At 40.2% G+C, this 23,721-nt stretch overlaps 1 pseudogene; it reads right to left on the bottom strand.

The window, feature by feature from the left end:
- Positions 1-9,146: 9,146 nt before the first annotated feature.
- The window catches only part of LOC124964157 (adenylyl cyclase-associated protein 1-like), a 39,475-nt pseudogene continuing 24,900 nt past the window's right edge, over positions 9,147-23,721 (bottom strand).

Genomic DNA, 23,721 nt, shown 5'->3' on the forward strand with positions numbered 1-23,721 from the left:
GCCTCACCTCAGTGGCCCTAAAGCTAAACTCATTATTTCCCCCTTTATTCCAGATTAATCTGTCTTAAGCAACAAGGAAAATATATTCTTTCATGTTGAAGAAAACTTGGGATAGGTCAACTCTAGGGTTAGTTCATTTAACAGCTCAATAGCATTATCAAAGACCCATATTTTTAAAGGTGCCCTGAATAATGTGTTCTGTCATAGAAGAGGTTACATGAACTTTTATAGTTACAGAACAAAGAAGGTAATAAATTGATACATTTAGCAAATACATTGGTGGAGGTATTAGGTAGAGGGCTCCAGGGAGCAGGGAAATCTTCTTTTATAGGTTTCAGCTGTTATCTTATAGAAAGCTGAGCTTTAGGGTTGATGGAGGCTAGAGGTCTGCTAATCCTAACAATACATTCCTACAGGTTTACCTAACAGTCATGGGATTTTAGGTCAGACACAAAGGTTAAAAGTAAATGGGTATTTTTCTAAAAGGCCAAAGATAACACAAGATAATTTTGGCGTTTAACCTGTATCATTCCATTTCTGTGCAGTCACAATGTTCTGCTCTGCTGAGGTTAAAGCGTCTGCAGAATTTTTGATATAGATATGGCTTATTCAGAGAACTTCAGCTTTACACTAGTAAAGAGTAAGAAACTATCATGAATGGCTTAAATTATTAGGATTGGCCCCCTGTTGCTGGGAATTGGATTTAATTTCCCAAGCACATGACCATGAGGAGGTGGATGATACCTGGGAAAAACAGGTTGTCTTGGGAGAAATGAAGGGAGAACAGACGTTGGTTGGGAAGACAAATAATGGTGTTTGATACAGATGGCAATATGGTAAGTGGATCAGTTAGGATAAGCTAGGTTTAGCAATGGTAACAAGTGATCCCAAGGTGATTTTAACAACAAAGTTTCATTTCTCAAAATATCATACATGTCCATAGCAAAATAGATTAACTATCCTCTAGTTGTCTTTATGCCAGGACCTAGGATGATGGAATAATCTCTAACTGGAACAATATTGGTATCTCGTGGAAGAAGAAACATAATCATGGTGAACCACATACTGACTCTTACCTAATTTGACCTGGAACTTAAATGTGTTAATCTGCTTACATTTTCTTCACCAGAACAAGTATACCTGACCAAACCTGATGCCCATGGGGTAAGGAAGTATAATCCTTCCCTGAGGAGGGCAGCAAAAATTTGCAAGAAATTGCAACCAACAATGCAGTTAGCTGCAATCAAAGACCCGAAATAACCAAATCCTGTTTTTCTAATCATCTTTCCTCGCCTTAGGATTCCCAAGGGAACTATGCACAAGAAAGAAATTGGAATGAAAACCAAAAGATCATTTTATTCATAGCGGAGTTCGCACCCAATAACTTCCAAAAGCAGACTTCTGCCCAGAGACTGAGTTGAATCACATAGCTTAGGTTCAAGGCTGCTGTGAAGTGTTCTAATTCCATGCTCCTCTCCTCCTGCAAATTTTGGGGCCTGTACACTTAGGCATGCCTGCAGTGAGAAGATGATCAGATCTGCAAAGCAGATCAGCTTTTTTGTTTGTTTTGGAGATTAGGGGGCCTCACTATTTTACCCAGACTGGCCTCAAGCTCTTGGGCTCAAAGTGACTTTCCCACCTCAGACACCCAAATCTGCACCACCATGCCTGTCAAGAGCAAACACGCATTGCTCATCTAAGTGTGTGCCAAATGGAGACTGGGCTGGACCTACCCAGCAGGATATGGGAAATTACCTTTTAATTCAAAAAGACTGCAACCACTAATAAGGTGTGGAGTAGTTAATGGCCTGGTACAATATTGTGATATAACAAGATATATATATTTTAGTCTTTGTTCACAACTCCTAGCTACATCTCCAAAAACTTATAATTTCCTAAGTGATAGAAGCATCTTTGGTTATATTCGGCTTTGTCTCTACTCCTGAACAGCTGAAGGAAACGTATTTTGTTATTTATTACAAGCTTCTTTCAATCACACCTGTGTTTATGTTAATGAGGTGACTTTTGGAAAGCCCCTATAGAGGTATGATTACAAGAGGAATCAACCATGTGATTACAGAGTCAGAACTTTCAGCCCCACCCTCATGTCTGGAGAAGGGAGAGGGTTGAAAGTTGAGTTGATCACCAATGGCCAGTGAGGTAATCAGTCATACCTATTGAATAAAGCCTTCATAAAAATCCTAGTAGGCAGCATTCGGAGAGTTTCTGGCTGAATAAAAAGTACTATTCTCCTGGAGAGGGCATAGAAGTTTAATGTCCCTTCACCCCATACCTTGTCCTATGTACTTATTACCTATTTCTGAATTGGATCCCTTATTAAAGCTAAAAATGTAAGTAAAGTGTTTCTCTGATTTCTTCTTTAGTTTTTATTTTGTTTGAGATAGGGTCTCAGTAAGATGCCCAGGCTGACCTTGAACTTGTTATTCTCCTGCCTCAGCCTCCTGAATTGCTGGAATTACAGACACATGCCACCATGCCTAGCTACTTCCCTGAGTTTTGTGATCTATTCTAGCAAATTATTGAACCCCAAGAGGACATCATGGGAATAGCCAACTTATAACCAGTGAATAAAAAATATAGGAGATGCACATTTGCGATTGGCATCTGAAGTAGAGAAAGTCTTGAGGACTAAGCCCTTAACTTGTGGGATCTGATACTAACTCCAAGCAAAGATGGTGTCAGAATTGGATTTCACTGTAAGATACCCTGTTGAGATCCACAAAAAAAATTGGAAAATTGCATGGTGTAGAAGTGAGGTAAGGGGCTGGGGATGTAGCTCAGTTGGTAGAGTGCCTGCCTTGCATGCACAAGACCCTGGGTTCAATCCCCAGCCCCACAAGTGAGGTAAGATAGAATACATAAGAATAGGTAGAAAGGAGACAAGAGGGACATCATGAGAATGGCCATAATTTAAAGTCCACTTTCACGTGGATTAAAAGTCCAGTGAAAAGTTTGTGATCTTGATCACGAACAGTATTATTAATTGTTAGACCTTATCCATGGTACACCAATGTAGTGCTGTTTAAATTCACAAAGCATAATAATGCATCAAAAAAACAAGGAAAAAAAGAAATTGACCCCACCCCTGCCATCCCTGGTATTGGTCAACATGTTCGTAAATGATCCACACCCCCAATCCTGGTAATAGTCAACATGCCTGGTTACCAGCACAAAGGAGAATGACAGACACTCTCTTAGATCATGTACCTGTGTGATGGATCTGCCATATATTCGTAGGCCTTGATAGGATGTGGCTAGCATGTTCTTCCCCAACAGCCTCACCCTATCCTGTCTCTCAGAGTGTGTATTTCTTTCTTTCTCTCAATAAATTCAATCTGTGCCTCACTTTGACTTGTCCTTAAATTCCTGCATACAACAACATCAAGGATCATCATGACTTGAGTTGAGTTCACCTTCCTTTCATGATCTTCCTCTTGGTAACCGAAAAGATCCACACATTTGGTATTAGAAGTGTTGTGTGAGTGTTAAAAAAGAGATTTTACCCCTTTTCACCTGGACTCCAACCAATAACTCTCTCTGGGGTTGTAGCCCAGTGGTAGAAGACTTATCGAACATGTGTGAAGCCCACAGTTCAATCTCCAGCACTGCGTGTGAGTGTCTGTGTGTACTTCCTCCTTCTACCTACTGAAGGTAGCCAATAAGAGGACATGGCAGAGATGAGAATTCCTTCCTGGACCCAGTGTGGTTTGCAGGTAGCTTTTCAACAATGGAGATATGGGCAGAAGGAGGGAACCTGTTCAGTTAATGACTTTTTGATGGTGTGGACTCAAAGTCTCTCATTCAGAACATGATAATTCCTCATGAAAAGAAACATGCATGATGACCATCTATGCCTGAATAAAGGCTCCAAGTATCCCTCATCATCGTCCAATCAACATGTGATTTCTTCTTTCTCCCTTCCTATGATTTCCCCCAAAACCAACTAATAGAGAGGTAGATTTGAACTCTTTTTCCCCCAGCTCTGGGACTCCTTATAGGTTGACTGCTCAATAAACTGCACCATAGTATTTATTGGCTTTTAGGAGTGTTGGGCAGGGAGCCCTTGCTATGTTCCCACATTCTCACTTTTGTTCTTTCTTAATTTGTTGGAAAGATGAGTGGGAAAGTCTCTGCCAAACAAATATGTAGGCATTGTCTGTCTGCCTCTGCAGCAACACGAACCCTCAGAGACAGGGGCCAATGCATCAAGTGTACTCTTTCTACATGTGGTAGATACTCAGGTACCTGTTGATAACAATTCTGCCTATCATTTAAGAGATGCCATTGTGATTTCAATTGTGATCTCATAGATCTCTTGGTATCTATAGGGAATTGGTTCCACAACCCCCCAAAATCCACAGATGCTAAAGTCCCTCATATAAAATGGGATAGTACATATGACCTATGCACATTTTCTTGTATACTTTAAATCATCTCTAGATTACTTATAATACCTAATATAATATAAATGCTAACAGAATAGTTGTTATTCTATTTTGTTTAGGGAAATAATCACAGGAAAAAGGTTTGTAGATGTTCAATACAAATAAAAAAAAATGTTCCCAAATATTTTCAATGCATGGATTGTTGCCATGGATCCAGAACCACCAATATGGACAGCTGACTGTATTAGGTTTCTGTAACCAGAGATTGTAGAGCTGTTTTTTTCTCTCACTTCTGACTTTCACTATATATTGGCACTAAAGGGTAGTTAAGACTTTGGCCTGGAGTGGAACAAAAGTGAGTCTTCATAAATATTACAAATGACTCCAACCAAGCAGGTGGATTTGCCAAATACATAGAAGGTCAAAATTCAATTGACCTCAATAAGTTAGAGGAATGGTCATCAATAGCAGGTTCAAATGCACTAGAATACACGAAAGGTAGTACATTTAAGTAGTAATGAAGTATCATACACACATATAGATTTAAGGGAGCAAAACTGGTCACAGAAAGAAATATGACCAAGAAAGACCTGGTAGATGTGGCAAACACATAATGGAATGCATATAAAAATTGAAGACTATATTAATGGAAGCCTTGGAGGCCAAATTCATCTTCATATCCCTGGAACCAAGTACACAGCACCTGGTACTGATACATATTTATTGAAAAAAAAAAGCGTGACTGACTTCAGTCAGATTAACCAGGTTGTTCCTTTCCTCTGGAAAACCTTTGCATGACTGATTCTTATTCATTATTTAAGACCCAACTCAAATGTTGCCTTTTCTAAAATCCACCTCATTCCTATCTAGGAGAAAGGGTTCTATTTCTGAATTCTCATAAGCAATTGATAACTATAAGCAATTATTACTCTAAGAATGGCCACTTGGTAAGTGTTTACTGGGTGAATAGTAATTTTTAAATTATGCTAATGCAATATGCATAATTTCAATATCATACAATTAATAAATTAAGAAAGATATATAAAATTATAAAAGAGAAGTCTTTTTTTTTTTTTTAATTTTGCCAGTATGGGGGATAGTAGGCTGTGGTGCTTTTACCACTGAGCTATAACCCAACTCTTTTTATTTTGAGATGGGGTCTTACAAAGTTGCCCAGGCTGGCCTCAAACTTGGAATGCTCCTGCCTCAACCTCCTGAGTTGCTGGAATTACAGGCATATGCCAATGCACCCAGCTAGAAGAGAAGTCTTTAACACTAGCAGTGACTTGGTTTTCCTTGTTGCAGTTTCTTCTGTCTTCAGATATTCTATTTAATCCAGATGTCAGCTTTTCTCTTATTCTTTATTCAAGCTCAACTCTCTCCCATGCCCTCTTATACCAGGGCCTTAATGAGCAAAACAGAACTTATTGAAAGGAAGACACAGTACACATCATCTTTCCCTCATTCTGCCACTAGAGGTCTTTTTTTCACTTCCATCCCCTCCCCTCCCCACCAAGTCTCTAGTCTTGGTGCTGTTGACTTCCCAAGCTAGAGTCCCTTGGAAATTCCTCATTAATTCATCCTGGCTCCTAATTCCAAAATTGCACCTTGGATAAATTACTGTATTCAACAAAATAGGTCTTCCAATGAGAGGACTTACGTTTTCAGGAAACAAAAGGGTATTATAAATGAACTTTCCTTTTTACAAACATGATGAACACAAAATGACTTAAGTGGGATTAGTCAACAAAGTCCTCCTAGGAAGGCTTGTTGGAATCAGCCTTTGAAGATGGCAGTGCACATAGTTTTGCAGGGTAGAATGCAAGAAAGACTTTCGGGGGTTGCTGGCTGGGATTCTGTTCTGGATGAACTTGTCTCCTAGATCCAGGTAGAAGTCTACAGTTTTCAAGGGGCTTTTCCTGTCTCTTGAGACAAGGTTGCATAATTGCTTCTTTTGGTATCTGCTAACATTAACCTCACTCAACTCTTATCATTAAAGACAAGACAGCTATTGTCCTAGCTTTTCCTGGTTCCATAGCTCCTTCTGACCAAGTCAGGAATGATATTAGAAGCTTCAACACTATCTTTCCTTCCCTATCATGTTAGGATACAGGCTAACAAAATTACAAAAAGATCCCACTCCCCCACAAAGACACTGACAACAAGAAGTTCAGTAGGGTGCATGTCTGAAGTGTAGAAATGGCTTTGTTCCATTTGTTTGCCCAAGAGACTCAGGTTCTTTTTATCTATATGCCACCTACTCCAAGATACAGTCATTGTTTACATGGGTAAGACTGGCTCATTTGGTCACATCCATGTTCCAGGTCTCTGGCAGGAGAAAGAAGGGAAAGAAAAAGGAGAGAGCAAATGGCTTTCTTTTAATGATGTAATGTGAGAATTATATTCCTAACTTCCATTCATATCCCATTGGTCAAAACTTTGTAACAGTCACATCTGCTGCAAGGAAAGCTGGAGAATAGATTACTTTCCATTTTAGGACTGGAAAGATAAATGCCAGCTTAAAGTTAGTGGAGGTTAGAAGGGATCACGTTACAAAAAGAATAGAAGAAATGGTGAAGAGATGATGAGTAGTTTCCACAGTATCTACTATGGCGAGTGGAATGGACTTCTTAGCATAGCATAAGAGACCCTGTGGGACCTTGGGTTTTCACTCTAGTAAATATCCCATTACTTGAAATACCCCAAACATGCTTTGTTGTATCTCACCCTATGAACACTTATGCTAAATCCTTCTTACCTTTCTTTGCCTATTTGAAGCAGCTCAGGTAGTATCTTCCCCAATAAATCTTCCCAAACCTCATTATGGGTCAGAGACCTTTCTTTGTGTTTATGGCACACTATCCATTCCTTTCCTTTGGCTCTTATCAAATTCCCCCACTACCTGTACAAGTGTGAAATCTCTTGATGGCTCTGCCTCTCTCTCTCTCTTTATTATAATCTCTTTGAAAGCAACCACGTGGTGTTTTAGTCACATTCTTATGCACGGTACTTAATTTGAGCTTAATTCTTTGTTCCAGCAGTGGGTGAAATAAGTTGCACTATCACCTGAGCCCTTTCCCATTAAGTTACAATGGCCAGGCTCTATTACCGGTCATTCTTCTTCACATTTGAATGGAAGTAGTAGCCCAACACCACTGCTGGTCTAGAATCCCGATCTAGTTGCTAGTTCCTATGGATTTGCTCCTCTGAGGAGATTAAACCTTGTTTTTGTTGCATCTAGGGGCCAACTGCTCAAGGGCATGCCTGCCATTTACAGCCTTTGATCTAAGAAGCTCCTGCTGCTGTGCTTCACCTACTACAGATCTCCCTGATAGTGAAAATTGCTGCAAACAGCACTGGCTTACTTCTTGTCTCTAGACATTGATAAAGGACTCTTTAGCTAGGTGGTTTCCTCCAAGATCTGCTCCTAATAGGCTCTGGACATTTTGTACTCATCAATGCTAAGACTATCATGCCTGACCTGTGAATGAATTTGTCCATTTTAGGACTGATAAGCACTGTCAGTACTTTCTATTAGAAGGTAACTGGTCCATGATGGTAATAGATTCTCCGCTTTGTGGTGTATCACTGGCCCCAAATGCAATTTGTATAGATTTCTTTGGATGAATAGGAATATATGAATTTATATTATTCATACACATGTGCTTAAACTATGGATGTTTGGGTATGCAGACCCGTATCGTAAGAGAGTTATTCATACTGCAAACATTCTTTATTTTACAAAAGGTTTTACTAGTAAGAACTTAGAAATGATACCATCTTTTGGTATTAGCTTTAACCTATTTTCTGTATAACTTTAAGCACGTTAAGGTTTTTTTCCACAGGTCTCAGGAAATGAGTAGAAGTCAAGAGAAAATCTCTCCTCCCACCAAAAAAAAAAAAAAAAAATCTTGCAGATTTTGGTAAGTGTGGACTAGAGAAGAACATCAAAATTTACATTAGCAATGCTGTGCAAGATTCTTACATAAATCAAGACCCCAAACCAGCCTGCAGTGGAGGTTTCAGTCCTCTGCTCAGGGGTCTGGACAGGAGCCCTACGTTTTTGAGCATGACAGGCAAAAGGAGGCAGCAAAGGTGAATGACAGGCACCTAGCAGGGGAGGAGGAGGAGTGCCCCATTCCTTGGAATGGCATGGTGTTTTTTCTTTTAAAGTTATCTCTGTAGGAAGGTGCTGAGCAGGAATCCCAGAGAAAGAAAGGGTACAAGACCCGTAGCACTGCTACTGCAGCTGGGACCGTAGAACCTACTGTCTCATGATTGAGGCAGACCCAGGATGGAATGCAGAACAAAGGAATGCTTACAGGAAACGAGTTTGCTTGGAAGGCTAGATGGCCAGGCCTCAGCTGTTGGTCCAACGCAACCCTTGCCTCACTTGTTAACAGTGAAAAATTAGTTTGGTTAATCATAGCAGCTACCTCCATGTTCACTGTTAATACCTGGAAATGTTGAATTCTTCCCAAAGGACTCTGTGTTGGTAGAATAACTCCCCAAAAGCTGAAAGCTAAAATGGACCAGTCCAGGTCTGAAGTTCCTTAAGAATGGACTGGTGGTGTGGCTGTGCTGATGTGGGGAAGCTGCACCTTCCTGCAGAGGATCAACTGACCTGCTATTCCACCCCAAATCTCAGTATATTTCAGTGAAGGCAGGGAGCTGGGCTTTGCAGAATAGAAAGTAGAGGAAATCTAGAGAAGAACCATTTTGGTAACAGATTTTTTTTTCTCAAGGTGTGAAGGGAGAGGGCAAAGAACCCACTGGCACGTCACTTATCCAGTGATTTATCACTGTGGTGACCAATTTCTGCCCATTCCATAGGGTCTTGAACTGCACAGGGACTGGGAACTCATAAAGTTCGTGCCTTGTGTAGGAATGAGGACATTTCTTTCAGAAGATTTATCACTACTTCACAATTCAGGAATTCTTGCTTAGGTAAACATGACAGTCATCTGTTTCATTATCTGAATTTTGACATCCTTACCATCATTTCTAAATGCCGCCACATCATTGAATACTATACAGAATTTCTTAAAGTTATCTAGTGTGGTTGAGTAAATTTTGCCCTTGATTTGCACTGTGGTGGTGACATATGCATATGTAAACACTTATTTCAGTTCTGTGTTGTCAATCAATTGGTTGGAAATATTCTCCTGATTTTACACTCTTGCCATCTTGCCCTCCAGTTCAACTGGAGCTGGCTCTTCTTTGTAGTTGTTTTCGGGGTTAAATACAGAAAATGTTTGGGGCCACTGTGTACGGGGTTACTCTGAGCCTTTCAGGGCAGGGTTCTTGTGAGTCTTCTTATCATCAGATGCATGTTTCAGGACATATGTGATGTTCTACCCTTGATTAACTTGCACTAACAGTGCTGAGTGAGAAGCAGAGTCATTGGAGCTTGAACTGGTGGGGACTTAAGCCTGGTGGCAGAGGGGGCAGAGAGGGACCTTATCCAACAAAAGGTCTAGTGGGAAATCCATTCCACTCTTTTGCCACAGGCCCTATTTTGCTCCAGGTCCATCTGGTGATGTGAAACTCCTTGATGTAAGTCTGCTGCTCTGTCCATTTACTCAAATAAATTACTGAGTCAAATAAGCTTTGACTCAGTCCACATACTTCTTATTCATGTCTTTGAACTTCTTGAAGACTTGGTTTGAATAACACACGGTGGCATCGTTCATTTCTTTCACATAAGAGCCAGGCTTGGAAGCCAGAACCAACCAAACCAGACCTTAGATGCTTTTGCTGACAACTGACAGGCAATTAAACAATTTGCTGCCTCAGTTCTTCTCTGAAAGGTTATCACTTCTTGGATCTGCTATGAGATGGTTGCTGTCTGATCAGAGAGCTTACCGGTTGTGGGCAGCTGGCACTGAGAAGTTGTAACAAGAGAACTCAGTCCAACTTCAAACTCCTATGGGTATTTCTTCACGTTTCTGCATGTCTTCTCCAATCTCTACGTTCCATTCACATGCTTTTTTTCCATTCACATGCTTTTTTTTCCTTTTCTTTTCTTCTTTTTGTTTGTTTTGTGGTGCTGGAGATCTTGTTACTGATCTTCAGGTACTCTGCCTCAGGACTGCCAATCTTTTTATTAAGCTTTAAGCTCTCTGTCTCAGGATAAGCATGCAGAGTCAAATGCTTCCATACAGGAGTTGCTCCTTTTGAAAGATGAGTGTCTCTATACTCTCAATAAACGTCAGAAGTGTGTGATACCACTTCCAGTTGATCCACTACCCTCTCCAATCTTTCTACCAGATTTTGCAAGTCACCTGCTTGGAGTTCTGTCTCACCTTGGGACCCTACTTGCTATCTCTGTTTGCTGTAACATTAGCAATTGTTCAGTGAAGCTGAATTCCCAGGTCAGGTGATGATTTGGGGAGCTGCATAATCTGTCTCTTTGTATGTCAAAGCTATAGGTCAAAGAGAAGAGATTTAACTTTAAATAGTCAGAAATTTAGTCAGATCATTTAAAGACCTTGGCAATATCCAAGGAAGTAAGAGGCAGATAACTTTAGAGTTTTTGATGAATTGAGTATGTGTTGGCAGTTTGCATAGATTCTCAATTCCAAAAAAATCACAGAAGGGTTGCTGATTGGTCCCACCTAGATAACTCAAGTGTCCCAAATGCTTTCAAGTTTCCTTGTCTGTATTACTTAGAAGTTATTCATTTAAATGACAGAAATCCAATTTAAATTGACATAAGCAAAAAAGGGAATGTACTGGCTTACGATTCTTGGAAGGATGGAGGGACATGTCAGTCATGAAGAGATGAGGATGAGAAGACATTTTCCAAATTGATTTTTCTCACTTTCTAAATTCCCTACCCTGCTCTTCATTGATCCCGTTCTCCTCTATAGGAGCTACCTTTCTTCATATGGCAAGGAAGATGGCCCCATTCATATGCTTTCTTTCTAAAAAGAAAAAAAAAATTTTTGCAGTGCTGGATATCAAAAGGCCTCACACATGCTAGACAGCACACTACCACTGGGCTATTTCTCTAGCCCCCAGGAGGGACTTTTTGATTGGCATGACTCAAGTCACATACTTACCCCTGGACCAGTCACCATGGTCAAGAGCACCTTGATTGGCTGGGGTGTGGGACTGGGAAGTGAGGGTAGTATAAAGTGTAGCCTGTGCATCTGGGCAGACAAAACAGGACATATGCATCATGTTCTCCTTTCTAATGCCTGAGAGTCCTGGGTAAATAATTTATATGTTACCACCAAACACTCCAATCTTCATTTCATGCTTCTGTATAGTTCTATTCTTGATGTTTTGCATTGACTGCTGCTTGCTTTCTGGGTGGACCCCTGTTTTGTGGTTCCTTTGGACTGCTGCCTGACCCTGAAACCATTTAGCTGGACCACTATTGTCCACTCTGCTACTCAGGTTACTGCTTGTGCTAACTCCCTTTCCTGGACCTCCTCTCAATGGTCTATTTGTAGAAATTGCCATGAGCTTCTCAGATGCTCTGACAGGGACTAGTGCATGTAGTTGTGTAAGTATGAACAGTTATGTAGGCTGTTTGATCATAAGGGCTCCCTGTGAAGGCACACATGGGAACTAAAGTCTAGTGTAGTCTTCTGAACTAAGGTAGGAAATCTACCACATGAACTATGTAACCTACGTGTTCTAAATTGCTTCTGGAGGAAATATCCATGTTAGGCAATGGTATCAAAATGTGGCCCAAAGGTTACTGGCTACCTCCTGATCTTGTTTGACCTACAGTGTTTTTTATGTTCTTAAGATATGATCTATACTTTGTCCATTGGGCATCTTAGATTCCTGATGTCCCCTTAGTTATCTATAAGAATAGGAGAAGCCTCAGGATGTTGAGGCAGGAGGATTGCAAATTTGAGACCAGCCTGGTCAACTTAGCAAGACCCTATCTCAAAATAAAATATAAAGAGCTGATAAAGTAGTTCACTGGTGGAGCATTTGCCTAGTGTGTGTGAAGTCCTGGGTCTAATCCCCAGTACCACACATGCACTCATATGGAAAAAGAAGAAGAAGGAGAAGGAAAAAGAGAAGAAGAAGAAAAAAAGAATAGAATAGGAGCCCTGGCTTATAGGAAATAAGACGAAGTCTAAGTCATATCACCAGAGATTGTGGATAAGTCATCAGAAAAACTTATAAAATCTTTCTGAACATTACCGTATCCTGAGAGTTGCTGTCTGCATACACTTATGTCCCAATACAAGAATCTGGCAGTCAAAGCATACTGCTGCAATCTTTTGCTTTCATTTGAGCTCAATATACCATCGCTTTGACACCCCTGGGGAAAATTATCCCAAAATATAAGCCTTCTAGGACAATTGATAACACTTTCTTTTTCCATGCAAGTTAGGAACCACTTGATAATCCAGGCAAGAGCTATCAAAAGGGAGGCAAAAACAACACACTTATTTCCAGTAGAGAATGTGGCTTAGATGTGAAATCCAAATTGTTTTCTTAACGCTGAACCTCAGAGTTAGATGGACTTATCATCTGCTCAGGGGAAGCACTGAATTTCTGTGAAACTCCCCCATCCAGAAAGTACACTTATAAAACACACAACAGGGTTTATCAGAGCAGAGAACCTGTGCTGGGTAGACCCACTTCTACAAGGAAGGAGACAGGAAGGGATTCTGCTCACCTTATGCCCCGCATCTTTTTCCAAACCCAACAATGGGATAAGGTTATTCTGCTTTCCCAGTATTATGGAAAAACATTACTCTGCCCAATGGAAGGAGCATTTGAACAGCAGAGGAAGCATTGCCCCATGCAGTCACCATCCTTGTTAACATAGCCCTAGACTTTTTTCTAGGATCACAGGAAGACCTAAAATTCCATCAGTGAAACAGCACGTTTGCCCCCTTTCTAACCCACTCCTTGGAAGAAAACAAATTAAGCACTCATAAAACCAGGCAGAGACTGTCCATTGTAGGTACCATGGACAAAGGGAAATAACGTACTCATTTTGCTGAGACGCAGAGTAACTTCTTCCTTTTGGATCATTGTGGCTAGCAAAGGTGTGGTGATAGCAACATTATAGAATAATTACTTGGCAACTGCTAGATTTGTATTTCAGGGATTTTTTTTTTCCTAAGGAAAACCAAAGAGTAGAGTGAGATCTTAGGATGCCATCTAAGAGTATGGAATTCAACAAGCCAACTCATAGAAAATTAAGAACTTGCTTATTATTGGTCCACTTTCCCCATGCGTGCTACATCAGAAACCAGGATTCATTTTGTTTTATTCAGCTTCATATTTTGGAACAGTTTTGGATTTTCAGAAAAAATCATATTTTGCAAAGATAGTATAGAGAGTTCCTGTATACCTCACACCCAACTTCCCCTATCAACACCTTTTTAGTAAGGAACATTTGTTATAATTAAGGAACCAATATTAATTCTTTACTATTATTAACTAAAATCCATATTTTATTCAGATTTCTTTGTTTATATTAAATATATTTTTTTGTGTGTTCCAGGATCCCATCAGGATGCCACATGTATACTCGCCACGTAGGATCTGTCAGCTGTGACCCTTCTCATACATTTACCTTGTTTCTGGTGATCTTGGTAGTTCTTAATTTAACCGTTTTGTCTTACTTAATCAAGTAAAAGTTTTTAAACTTGTATCCATTTTCTATTGTCGCTGTAACACATACTATTTGCATTTGCTGCTGCGATAAATTGCCACTTTGTGGCTTGAAACACCACAAATTTATCTTACAGTTCTGGAGGTCAGCAGTCTGGAAATGGGTCTTATGGGGCTACAGTGAAGCACTGCAGGACTGCGTTCCTTCTGGATGCTTTGGAAGATCACATTCTCGTCTTTTTCTACTTTGAAGGCCCTGAGTTGCATTCTGTGGCTCATGGTCTCCTTCCAGCAATGGCACCCTTCTGACCTTGGCTTTTGTAGTCTTGGCTCCTTCTCTCTTCTGCTGTCCTCGTTCATCATTTCAGGAGCCTATTTTTTCCTGAAACCAATCAGATTAGCCAGAATAATACCCCTATGTAAAAACCTTTGATCTAATCACACTGCAAAGACCCTTTTGCAAGTAAGATAAAATGGCATAGGTTCTAGGGATTAGGATGTGGACATCATTTTTGAAAGGTGGGGTCATTAATTATTCTACCTATCAGAAAGCACGAACCCTAAAACCAAAGTGTCATCTGCTGATAAATCATGTCTTAATCATCCCTTTATCCCACATGGGACATTCTAAATCTAAACAATTTTTACAGTCTCACACAATCATTTTCTCCTTTTCCCCAAAATCAGATAATAATGAGATGATAATAGTAGCAATATTATTCAATAAACCCATCTTTAAAAACTTATGGTGCTTTTGGATATTTTGAAAAAAAAAATCTGCAATTTCCCTCATTTATTCTAGTGGTATTTTCCCCCAGTAGCAATTTAGAACATGTAGGTTCTAAACAAGTAGGTTACATAGTTCACGTGGTTAACTTCCTACTGTAACCAAATGATCTCTAAACTTGAAAGGTTAGACTTTTCCAGGCTCATAGGTTCATACTGGTTCTCAAAACCTATTCCTTGTCCTGAGACTACCTTCTGGATGGTATCAGGCCTCATCCACCCAGCAAATAGTTCAGAGATACTCAAGCTAACTATGCCATAAGGAGGACCCGAAGGATTAGACTTAAAATTAAACAATTGTGGACTTTTTTCCCAATGGAAAAAAAAAGTTACATAGTGAATGGAAAGTTATAAATTTCAAAAGTGTTTCCCATTCATTGTCTTTAACATTGGTACCCCCTATTGCTTGTCCATCAGCACATGCTTGTGACAACAAAGGAAATAAACAGAAGCCTATTGATATTAATAGAAAAAAATTAGAAACAAGAAATGCCAAATTATACCTAGTTCAATAGTTCACAGTGCTTTTCCATAACTTTATGCTGCATTCAATTAATAGGAGATATTTTGCTAGTTGAAATGCTCCATCACTCTAGAACCCTAGACACAAAAGATAAACAACTTTCCCTAAATATGATGGAGCCAGTTACTATTTCCTCATTGTACTGCAGATAACTTGTTAAATTATTATTTGTAAAATTATTATTGGTTCACTTTCTTCATGCATCTTAAATCAGAAACCATCTTGTAAAAGACACATCTCTAAGACAAATTTGTAAAAGACAGATTTACTCCTGGGAGGGGCAAGAATCAAAGTTTGGAGCTAGGTAAATCCAGGTATATACATCTTGTTAGTTGTATGACTTTGAATGCATCAATTAACTGAATAATTTGAATTAGTTATGAATTACATTTGGTTTTCTATAGATCATAATTAAAACAACTTAATTATTAAAAAGACTTATTTCTGCCCCACAATAAAGAAGTGCGGTTTTGCCAGGTGCAGTGGCATAAGCCTCTAATCCTAGTGGCTCAGAAGGCTGAGACAGGAGGATCATGAGTTCAAAGCCAGCCTCAGCAATTTAGTGAGGCCCTAAGTAACTCAGTGAGATCCTGTCTCAAAATAAAAAGGAAAAGGACTGGGGATGTGGCTCAGTGGTAAAGCACCCCTAGGTTCAATCCCTGGGAGGAAGAAGAAGAAGAAGGAGAAGGTGAGGAAGAGAAAGAGGAAGGGGAAGAGGAAGAAAAGCAACCTTAGGCAGTTCAGGATTGCAGTGGTGGCTCCTTGATCATTAAGTTTCTAAGTTCCTCCTTCCTGTGTGTTCCACCATCTTTATAGCACACAGCCTCCACGTTCTCCATTGCTCATGCTCTGCCATGACTTTTGAAGCTGTAGCCACTTCATCTTCCTTCCAGGTAACAAGAAGGATGATGGAATGAAGGGGAACTAAAGCTTTCAAGAACCCTTGTCCAGTGACTTCTGCTTACATCTAGCTGTAGTTTTTCACCTGGACACATTGCTTAGAATTAGGAGGGAGGGCATCACATTGGATTTGGTGGCAGAGATGTCTATATGATCCCCCATATCCACAATCCCCTTCTCTTAGTAACAGAATCAACATTGTACCTATCCAACCCTACTCTTATTTTGGCCATGGAGATAGAGGTTCCGCCTCCCTCGCAGTTAGTTGTGGCCCTATGGACAACTGAGTATATGGACAACTAAGCTGGAGCATTTTGTAGTTTTCTTAAAAAAGACATGGTCTGTCTTTCATCCCTTCATCCCACAGGTGTGTAATGGTTCTGAGTCACCTATATATAGATAAGGACAGCACCTTTGATGATGGTGGAGTGACCAGACAGAAGGCAATGTGCCTCTGGATAACTGTGTGAGGTGGAGCCACCTGCCACCTGGATCTTCTGCCTGCCTCCATTGTATTTTGTGAGAGAGAAATAAACCTGCACATGTTTAATTCACTGCACTTTTGTAACCCTTTATTACAACAACTTAGCCTAAATCTGAATGCAACCACTTTCTGTACCTCATATTATTTTTCTGTAAAATGGCAATCAAATTATGTACTCCACTGGGTAATTGGAAGAATTAGAAATAAGCATGGCACCAGGGCTATGGCTAATGTATGTAATAGTTATTAGCATAGATTTCGGGAAGCTGATTAAAGATCTTAGAGGAAATAGCACACTTTCCTATCAGTATAGTGACTATTATGTGTCAGTATTATATATAAGTATTATGAATATTATGTGTGATAGAGTCCTTGACTTAGCAAAAGCAGAATGATAAATGTCTTAAATTTAAAAGTAACTATGAAGCTGAGCATTAAGACCAGTACTTGTGCCTATCGATTTAATCTCACCTGACACTTATCTTTCACAATAATGAGGTCAAGAGGGCCAAACATCTTATCTTGCTGTTTGACCATCAGTAAGAGGGCCTCTGGGCAGCTACCCGCTCTGACCTGTCTGTTGTATAATATGTCAGGAACTGCATAAGGGCAAACAAATTGGTGACAAGGATAGCCCAAGGAAATAATGATCTTCATTCCTGAGACTGGCAGAACTAAAAACATCTCATGACTAGGATCAGATGTGCATCATCTGAAATCCCCCTACCCCCCAGTGTGAGGAGGTGCTCATCAGTCTGGGAATATCCATTACCTGCTGTGTGAAGGACCACCCCCACCAGTCTTGGGACATTCATCAACTGCATCTATAAATCATTCCCAAATTAGCTTCCCGGAAGGATGGACTTTGGACAAGAGTCCTGCATATTCTCCTTGAGCTGGCTTTTCAAATAAAGTCATCTTCTCTGCCTCGACACCTTGTCTCTAAACTTTATTGGCCTGTTATAGAGTGAGCAATTGATAACAGGTAAGTTAGGGGAAGTGTTTTTAGAAAATACCTCCATAATTTGGATTATTTTTTTCTGAATAGAAATAGAGGAAGGCAAATACTAGTTAAGAAGAAAAAGTTATTCGGTAGAGGAAATTCCTGAGAGGAAGGGCAAGGAGAAAGTTCTTTTGATAATGTGGGATAAGGAGAGTGTATGGTAGACATAAGACTGGGAGGTGAAGAGCAAGTGAGTTTGAGAAATCCCAAAACATGACTGGTGCCCACTTCCTGCTTTTTTTGGTGGAGGGAGATGCAAGTCCCATGGAACAATTCTCCATTAGGTTTGGTACCAAGTATGGATGCAGAAGCAATGGCTGAGGAGAGGTCTGACTGCATCCTCCTAGCATCTTACCACCACATCATATTGAAGAGAAATCTGTCATGAGTTTCTTGGATCCTCAGGGAACAGATGGGTACTGTGGGGAAGCACCGGATGCAGGAAGCCTTGGGTTGCAGAAGGGCGAATAGAGAATGACTCTCAGTAGTACACATCAGAATGGTACTCAACACTGGGCACAGCGCTATGCACCTATAGCCTTACCTACTTGGGAGGCTAAAACAGGAGGATGACTTGTGCCCAGGAGTTCAAAGCCAGCCTGTGTAACACAGTGAGACCCTGTCTTTAAAAAATATGACACCTGAAAGATAAAGTGGGACAAGGACAATGTAGGGTTTCTCCTCTTGCTCATATAAGGGGAAAAAACAACCAGAAGGAAAATGTGAATTTTGGATTGACTAAATTCAGTTTAAATTCATGAAGACATAACATCATTAAACAATTTCTCCCTGTTATCAGCAGGAATAGAGGCTTGAGTCTAAGATAGAATTCATTATAGAAAGTAACAAATGTTACCCTCTTTTACACATCTGAGTCATAATATGCAAATTTCTATCCTGCGACTTAACATATATAAAGTTGGTACAATAAAAAAAGGGACCTGTATAGGTCAATTTCATTGATGAACAAATATTCCAAAATCTTAAATAAAACTTTGGCAAATTTAATCCATTAGGATAGTAAAAGAATATTACATCATTTCCAAGTAGCATTTAACCCACAAATACATGGAATAATAGGATTTTAGATGGGAAGTTTCAACCAGAAAAACTAAGGAAGTAGAGTAGATAACAAAGTTGTAGCAGATCATCTTGTATAAGTTTCAAAGTAGATAATAAACAGTTGCACAATTCTCAACTCCCTCATCCTCAGTGATGCACAATTAGCCCTGTGTATCTGAGGAATTTGCCTCCAAAGATTTAAACAGCCTCAAAGGAAAATATGCAGGCTGGGCATGAAGATGCATGCTAGTAATCCCAGTGACTCGGCAGGCTGAGGCAGGAGGATTGCAATTCAAAGTCAGCCTGGGCAATTTAGAGAGGCCTTGTCTCAAAATAAAAAACTAAAAATGCTGGAGATGTAGCTCAGTGGTAGTGTGCCCCTGGGTTTAGTCTCTAGTACCAAAGAATGTTTTATTTTAAGATGCAGAAAAAGCATTTGACAAAATACAGCACCCTTCATGTACAAATAACTGGAAAAACTAGGAATAGCAGGAACATACCTCAACATTGTAAAAGCTATGTATGCTAAACCCAAGGCCAACATCATTTTAAATGGAGAAAAATTGAAAGCATTTCCTCTAAGAACTGTAACAAGACAGGGATGCTCTGTTTCACCACTTCTATTCAACATTGTCCTTGCAACTCTAGTCAGAGCAATTAGGCAGAAGAAAGAAATTAAAAGAAAAAAAGTAGGAAAAGAAGAACTCAAACTATTGCTATTTGCCAACAATATGATTCTATGTTTAAAAGACCCAAAAAAAACTCCACCAGAAAACTTCTAGAACTCATAAATGAATTCAACAAAGAAGCAGGATGTAAAATTAACACCCCCAAATCAATTGTGTTCCAATACATCAGTGATGAAACAACTGAAATAGAAATGAGGAAAACTATCCCATTCACCATAGCCTGAAAAAAATAAAATATTTGGGACTCAATCTAACAAAAAAGTGAAAGACCTCTACAATGAAAACTACAGAACACTAAAGAAAAAATTTGAAGAAGACCTTAGAAGATAGAATGATCTCCCATGCTCTTGAATAGGCAGAATTAATATTGTCAAAATGTCCATATTACCAAAAGCACTGTACAGATTTAATGCAATTCCTGTTAAAATTTCAATGACATTCTTCATAGAAGTAGAGAAAGCTCTTTTGAAATTCACTTGGAAAAATAATGAGACGCAGAATAACCAAAGCAATCCTTAGCGAGAAAAGTGAAGCAGGAGGCATCACAATACCAGACCTTAAATTATACTACAGACCTACAGTAACAAAAATGGCATGGTATTGGCACCAAAGCAGACATGAATAACAGAATAGAAGACACAAAAACAAACCCACATAAATACAGTTATCTCATACCAGACAAGGGCGCCATAAACATACACTGGAGAAAAAATAAGTCTCTTCAACAAATGGTGCTGGGAACTGGAAATCCATATGTAGTAAGATGAAATTAGACCTCTCTCTCTCACCCTGCACAAAACTCAACTCAAAGTGAATCAAGGACCTAGGCATTAGACCAGTGGCTCTGTACCTACTAGAACATAAAGAAGGCCCAACTCTCCATTAGATCAGCTTAGAACTGAGTTCCTCAACAAGACTCCTAAAGCACAAGAAGTAAAATAAAGACTCAATAAATGGGATGGGCGGGCTGAGGATATAGCTCAGTTGGTAGAATGTTTGCTTCGCAAGCACAAGGCCCTGGGTTCAATCCCCAGTATCGCAAAAAAAAAAAAAAAAAAAAAGGGATGGTATCAAACCAAAAAGCTTCTTCACAGCAAAGAAAACAATCAAGAATGAGAAGAGAGTCTGCAGAATGGGAGAAAATCTTTACCATATGCACCTCAGATAGAACATTAATCTCCAGGATATTAAAAAACTCAGAAAATGTAACACCTAAAAAACCAAATAACTCAGACTGGAGATACAGCTCAGTTGGTAGAGTGCTTGCCTTTCATGCACAAGTCCCTGGGTTCAACCGCACACACACACACACACACAAAACACCCAAATAACTGGATCAATAAATGGGCAAAGGAACTGAACAGACACTCAACAGAAAAAGAAATCTAAGTGGTCAATAAATATATGAAAAAATGTTCAACATCTCTAGCAATTAGAGAAATGCAAATCAAAACTGCTCTAAGATTTTACCTGACCCCAGTCAGAATGGCAATTATCAAGAATGCGAGTAACAATAAATGTTGGTGAGGCTGTGGGGGAAATGTTTCACTCATGCATTACTGGTGGGACTGCAAATTGGTGCAACCACTACGGAAAGCAGTATGAAGATTCCTCAGAAAATTTGGAATAGAACCACCATTTGATCCAGTTATCCCACTCCTTGGCATGTATTCAAAGGACTTAACATCAGCATACTATAGTGATGCAGCCACATCAATGTTTACAGCAGCTCAATTCACAATAGATAAGCTATGAAACCAACCTAGATGCCCTTCAACAGATGAATGGATAAAGAAAATGTGGTATATATACACAATGGAATATTACTCACTTTTAAAGAAGAATGATACTATGGCATCTGAGGTAAATGGATGGAACTGGAGACTACCAGGCTAAGTGAAATAAAAAACCAAAGGCCTAATGTTCTCTCTGATATGCAGATACTAACTCACAATAAGTGGGGGTGGGGGGAAAGGGAAGAATAGAAGTTCACTGGTTTAGACAAAGGGGAATGAAAGGAAGGGAGGGAGGATGGGAATAGGAAAGACAGTAGAATAAATCAGACATAACTCTCCTTTGTTCTTTTATGAATACATGACCAGCATAACTCCATATCCTGTACAATCACAAAAATGGGAAGTTATGCTCCATGTATGTATGGTACATCAACATACCTCCTACTGTCATGCATAACTAAAAAGAACAAATAAAAAATTTTAAAAAGTTTTAAAATGGCGTCCTACTGAATATGTACAGAGTTTTTTCTTGTCATTATTCCATAAGCAGCACAGGCTAATATAGCATGTACATTGTATTAGATATTTAAGTAATCTAGAAGTGATTTAGAAGTACAGAAGGATGTGCAGAGGCTATATGCAAATAAGGACTTGATCATCTATCTGTGGGGAGGTCCTGGAACCAATCACTCATGGGTACTAAGGGGCAACTGGAAAGGGTGGTGTGTGTTGGACTTTGTGAACAGGACTCGTGACAGGCAGATATGGACTGGCTAGCTGTTCCAACTATAGGGGTGAAGGCGATGTAAGTTTTATTAATTGGACTGCACTCCCAGAGTTTGCCAGAGTAGATACTTTCTTTGGAAGGAGAACTGCCTTGAAGCCTTTTAAATTTTGCCCAGGAAGACTTCCTGGAAAAGTCATGTGACTTCAAACAGAATGATCCAATGAAATTGGACCACCCAACGACAGAGGTTACATGGAAACAGCCAATGAAAAGTAAATGGTATCACCTACATTACCCACGTACAATAGAATGTTCCTATGGGGGTTTCCACAGAACCCACAAACATACTCCAAGTGACAAATATCCAGTTTTGAGTATTTGCTAATCCCAGAGAACATGAGCCTACTCAGCAGGAGGGTTTCTCTGCCAAACCTAAGGGAACAAGTATTATGTAAAAATTGTGATTAAATTCAAGTACCTCTTTCTTCAATCTTAGCATAACCTATCTTCCAACCTTATCTCTCCCTCCCTCCTACACCCTCCAGTAGAAGAAATCAGTGTTCTATTCCTTGTCAATGTTTTGTTGAATATTCTATTTTTTCCCTCTGCCCCGGATGCCTGCATTGCCACCTCTTTGGTTCATTCAGTCCTTCAAAGAACCATCTGCACCTAGTGCAGTGCAGAGCATGGAAGACTTTAATATGCATTAAGAAATCTTGGAATGACTACAGAAGAATCCTTCTTATCCAGTGTAATCAAGACCAGAAATGGAATAATTTTGTTAAAGCAGGAAATCATAAAATATGGTTTAAAGTTACTTTAAATACTTCATTTTAACTTTAAACATGTTGCTATACATTCATCCACCAATCTTTTTTTTTTTCCAGTATTGGGATAGAACCTGGGGATACTTTACCACTGAGCTATATCCCCGGCCCTTTTTATTTTTTTATTTTGAGATAGGGTCTCCTTACATTGCCAAGCCTGGCTTTGAAATTGCAGTCTTCCTGCCTCAGGCTTCTGAGTAGTTGGGATTACAGCATCACTGAACCCAGCCATCCACCAACCTTTTGATGGAAGGTAATGTTATTTCTTTGAGAATGAATCTACTAGTTGGAATTTTGCATTTTCTTTCTTGACCAAAACACACTCATGGCAGATGCTGCTGCTGGTAGCCCCGAGGTCTCTTGGGGTGCAGCTGTGTATGGCGCCCCTGCCACGGGCACCCAGAGGTCTTTTCTCTGGGTGCAGCTGCCGCCTACATTGCTGCCAGCCAACACTGCCTGGAGGTCACCTAGAGGTCTTCCCTCTGGGTACCGCTGCAGCCGCAGCCTCAGCCTCTGCCACCACCACCACCGCCGGTGCCCCCCCCCTGCTGCCAACACCACGACCCACTGCGGCTGCCACTGACCTACTGCCTACTGCCCCTGACCCAGCCACTACTGCTTCCACCCCGCCCACAGGTCTGCTGCCAGGGAGAATCCAGGTTTGGTGGCAGAAGGCAGCATTTATCTTGAGAGGCTGGCCAGGGCCTAGGGTGTTGGAGTGCCAGCAGGTTTGCTGCCACCGCCGTGTCTGGGAACACTGGCCAGGACCTGGAGGTTCAATATTGGGGTGCCTGCAGGTTTGGTTGCACCTGAGGTCTTCCTCCTGGAGTGCTGGTGGCCCCCATCTCGTTGCTGTTTCTCATCCCTGGTGGTGTCTCTCCAAATTCCAGGGGCCCTGAGAGCTTGGGACTGCAATGTGGATGAACTGGAGATATCTGAAGCTCAGATCAGTGGGATGGTGACTGGGTCTGCCAGGCTGGG

Source organism: Sciurus carolinensis, chromosome 1, assembly GCF_902686445.1.
Source record: "Sciurus carolinensis chromosome 1, mSciCar1.2, whole genome shotgun sequence".
Classification (NCBI taxonomy): Eukaryota; Metazoa; Chordata; class Mammalia; order Rodentia; family Sciuridae; genus Sciurus; species Sciurus carolinensis.